The sequence below is a fragment of the Athene cunicularia genome, assembly GCF_003259725.1.
Source record: "Athene cunicularia isolate RWA chromosome 3 unlocalized genomic scaffold, athCun1 chr3_part1, whole genome shotgun sequence".
Lineage (NCBI taxonomy): Eukaryota > Metazoa > Chordata > Aves > Strigiformes > Strigidae > Athene > Athene cunicularia.
In genome coordinates this window covers 110,970,630-110,975,385 of record NW_020799097.1, presented here as the reverse complement: position 1 = coordinate 110,975,385, position 4,756 = coordinate 110,970,630, and positions in this window count along the sequence as shown.

Genomic DNA, 4,756 nt, shown 5'->3' with positions numbered 1-4,756 from the left:
GGAACAAAGCCCACATAAGCCACAAGTGCTTTTTCCCCAAGAAATTCATGCAGCCATGCCGCATTAAATGTAGTAGCACGATCATCTTACATGCCCAGAGAAGAGATGGCCTAAAGGTTAGGGTGTTACCCCGTAAAGGCTTCATCAGACTTACCACAGATTTCCTGCCCGAGGCTGGGAGAGTAATGCAGCCTCTCGGGGCCAGGCCGCCCTTAATCGGGTCCGGCTAGAGTCAGCAGTCCTGGTAGACAAAAGGGGGGAAGCAAAACCGACGGAAGGAAAACGCTAGTCTCAATAAACACGTTTTTGCAGCCGTTGCTCAAAGAAGCTTAAATTTTAAGGTACTTGCCGAAGCGCTTCATAGATTTCTGGTTTGCTTCTCTGCTCAGAGAAGATACAATGCTGGAAACGTATCTAAGATAAAACGTTGGAAACAGAGGAACCGTAGAAATTATTAAGCGTCCGCGCTGACTTGACCGTTTTCTCTGGCTTTCATAAAAAAATGCCTTTTGTAAATGGGGTGGTGGCATAGACCACACAGCTATTATGCTTCATGGTGGTTCTTTTTTTGTGGATTTGCCTACACTAAAAGTTTGCATCCCTGTTTAACTCAGGCGACTGAGACTGACAAATTCCTCATTGAATTATTCACTCATACAGTTTTAACTGCTGTCCTGTTTTTGCTTGAGTCATGCACAAACATGTGTCCAGCAACAAACATCTGTGTGTTTTGATGCACTTGCCTATGTTATTTGCCTTTAGTAGAGGGGCTACATATTGACATCTTCCCATGGTATTTACCATTGACTTCTTGAATGTGTGGTATATCCAGTAAATAAAACTTTTAGCCTGTATAGACGCGGCAGACAGGATGTGCTACTAATCCCCCTGCTTCCTATAATACCCGAGTTAAAGCATCTGTGGCTGGTCTGCAGTGTGGAGCAGAGCTAATGGGAGTTGCAGATGAAGCTGCTAAAAGTCTGACGAGACTTGCAGCTCTTGTTTAAAATAGGCTTGTCTGAACAAGCTAGCTACCACCTCTGCAGTACGCAAACCTAGTTTAGAATGACTACTCAGCATGTCAGGCTTCATCTTGCTTCGGAACCAGAGAATTCCCCAGTCAGTCAAAACTAGTATTTCACATAGTCATCTCCTTTTTGGAACAGGGTCTGTGCTGGCTCTTTTAAGATGCTTTCCAGTTGCTGCAAATGAACTTGCTTTTGGGCAAAGAGTGTAGGCCTTCTGGCAGAGTACAGTAATGCCAGCAGGAGGGCATCATTTGGTATCAAAAGAGCATTGGATTTTCTGCTTTTGTGTTTTGCCACAAGGTTCAGTTTCTTTGCTACTGGATTAAATGAGTCCATGGTCTTTGGACGACCGTGCAAATTATTTTTCTTGGTTGTTAGTCAACGCTGTTCCCAAATCTGTGTAATTACAAGGTACGTATGCCTCATATACAAGATGACAGCCTCATGACAATTGGTAGTGTGGGTGTCTGGCATGTTCCTACTTGCCTTGTCAGAATATCGCTATCAAGAGGCTCCTGCTGGGAGCAAGGGCTGACCTAAGCGATCTCATTTGGGAGAGCCTGCAGACAGCCAGAACTTGCATGTAAAGCTGTGCAGAGCCTTTTGCTCGCCTGACTGTTGAGTATTCACAGCCATCTCCAGGAATGAAGGATACCTCAGTAACGAGTATCTGGGATGCCCAGAGCAGGCCTTCCAAGCCTGTTTTTAAGGGTGAGGTTTAAGCTTTAGATTGCTGTAGGTGCCTGGAGGGCCACAAGAAAATTTACAGACACTTGGGCTTATAATAGCTTATTTCTGTGCTGAATGTGTTTCTAAGAAGCTTTGCTTTCTTCAGAGTCCTGTTGCATACCAGCTTACACCCGCATTACCTTAAAAACATGCATTTAAACACAGGAATGGCTACTATTCAACTTCTGCCTTACTACTGGCTACCACAGTTCCTGTTTTTCAGCCACGTTGCTGGGATTGCCTTTTGGGGGTGTTGCTTGTTCTACCTACCTTGATAATTGTTCTAGGAGTAACTTCATGGTAGTTTGGGAGAAGGTGATGATTTCCACTTTGGCTGAAAGCTGAGGAAGTGACCTCCAGGAATTCAGGGGAGACTTTTTTCTGCTGCTTTTTTAAAAAATAATTGCTTTCTTGTCTCTCCTTGTCTAGTTGATAATCTTTCTTATTGGCGGGGGGGGGGAAAGCTGAAAAGAGTTTTGATTCCTTCCCGCACACCTTCCTCCCCAAAAAAGAGACCAAATAATGCAAAATAAAAAACTTGAATCTCGCTGGCACAATCTGCCTACAAGTGATATGCAAATAAGTCTGTACTTCTTGCTGGTTTATGGTGTGCAAATAATGGCCTCTTACACAACAGCAGTAAAAAGGCAGTTATGTTTCATATCATGCTTCAGATCTGAATTGAAGCTTTGGACTTTCAGATGCACAGGCTGCCTGGTATAAATGGAGGTGTCTGGCAGGCAGTAGGTAGCAGAGGACATGGGCCTACTGGGACTTGGGGAGTCACTGGTGTTCCCACATTCATACTGATCTTTGGGATAAAGTTAAACTAGTCATTCCATGTATTGCCTCCTTTCCTACTCAGTAAAGTGGAAGTGGTAATATCAGATGTTTTTTTTTCCTTGAGTGCTCAAATACCATATTAAAAGCAAAGCAGTATTTAAGATCCTTGTATTCTTAGCTACCCACATTTTTAGTCAGCTTGTCGGCCATAACTGACACTTTTTTTCAGAGGTCTGATTTGGCAAAATTTCCCTCTGTTAGTTGCAACCGGGCTATGTGACCCTCCCTTTCTGTGAGGAAAGCACCTCACAGCACAACTAACTTGGCTTAGGTTTTCCCTTCAAGGTCTTGGTGCTGATGATGTCCCAGGGTATTGTGTGGCAGTGTAAGGGACAGTTTTGTGAAGGCAGCCATCCCAGAACAGTTGGGTGGTAATAGGTTTAATTGAAAAAGTATTTGTCACAGAGATGTACTGTGACACATTACTGAGTCAGATGGAAATGCCACATGGTTACACAGGCAGTTCTGGCAGTGGAAGGGGATTTTGAAGGTAGATAGGAGGGAAAGTTTCCCAAGCATGGGGGAAACGAGGTGTCTACCGAAAAAATGGAGAACAAATACATGGCAGTAATGTGTCTAGCAAACATGGGAGTATGGTGTTTGCTGGGGTTGTTATCCGCCCCTGCTGGGGTCTTTATCTTCCCATGCTGACTCAGGAACAACACAACACCAATATGATGATCAGATTGAACCCTTTATTCTCCGATTCTGGTTACGTTTATAATACTCTAACTTCTGTACATGCACTTATCTGTCCTCTAATAGGCTGCATGCTATCTACATGCACTGTCCATGCACTTTTACAAGCGTTTGCATTGGTTAATTGTATTTACGTATATAAAAGCCCAAAACTTGCCAAAACTTCATTATCCCATATCTTGCTTTGTTCAAACTGGTATGCTTTTGCTGACCACAGCTATTTCTGCTTTTGCTGACCACACGTGTTCATTCTTTTGCTATCTGTACAGCTACTCCTTCTTTTGCTAGCTTTGCCTTCGGCCTTGAATCCACCTGTCTGCATTAACTCCTGTCTAATGCAGCCCAAACTCCTACAGGTGTTCTCAAATCTGCCTTTGCAATTAAACAAGGCATAATTTAATAAGTTTTTGGTGTCAAATTCTGCAAAAATTGATGATGGTTTTCTAAGAAGCAAAAGTTTCCACTTGAGTAGCTGTGGATAGTCCATGCTGGTGTATACAATGTGTGTGCATATTTCCTAAACAAAACAAGACAAAAACTGGTGCTTGAAATGTCTGTGTAGATAACACATGCACAGGCACCACTATGGAGGGCTCTTAAGGTTCTGATCACAGGAAATAAAACCCTCACTGTAGAGTAGTCAGTCCTTAAAACCAAATTCAGTCCTTCACACTTGTCTGGAGGCAAACTACTAAGACATTAGTTTAAAGTCTTCTTGGCTGGCTTACAGCTGAGGAGGGAACAAAGACTTTTCTTAGGTGCGATATTTTAAATATTCAAGAAAAATACTGCAGTTCACAGAGCTGCCTAATAAAAGAGAAGGCAAATTTCATTGTGTCCAAGTTGTGTTTCAGTGCAGGCTTGCTACAAATCCAGTTTATCAGGCATCTGGCATATGTCTCGCTCCTGAAGTGGCTTTTTGTATATGGGGATTTTCTTGAGAAAGCTTTGGATTATTCTTCAGTCTTTCCCTGTTTAGATTAAATTTCAGTTGTAGATACTTGCCGATAGAGGCAAAATGTTGGAAGCTATTAGTGGAGGCAGCTGGGGACGGCTCTTGCAGTTGGAAGCACGGTAGACAGAAGGCTCTCTCTTTGGGCTGCCCTGTGTAGGGACGGCATTCTGCTCTCACAAGACTTCTGCAGTGCTTTGCACTTAAGGCAGGAACGATGGCTTTGTGTAGGGAATAAGAGCTGCTGTGTTACTGCAGCGCATGCTGACAAGGCATTTAATGCAACCAATTACCTCATGTGCCCACAGCAGTCTATGTGAAAGTACAATGAGGGTACTGGTGGAAGTGCTCCAGAATAATGTACATGGCAACACTGGCCACAAGACATGCCTCCTTTGCAGTAGCTGCATGAAGGTACTAGGGAGAACTCTTTTGCCGATTCCCTCAGACCAACTTACTCTGTCCATTCTTGCCTGAATATGCTGTACTGGCATTGTTTTCCCAT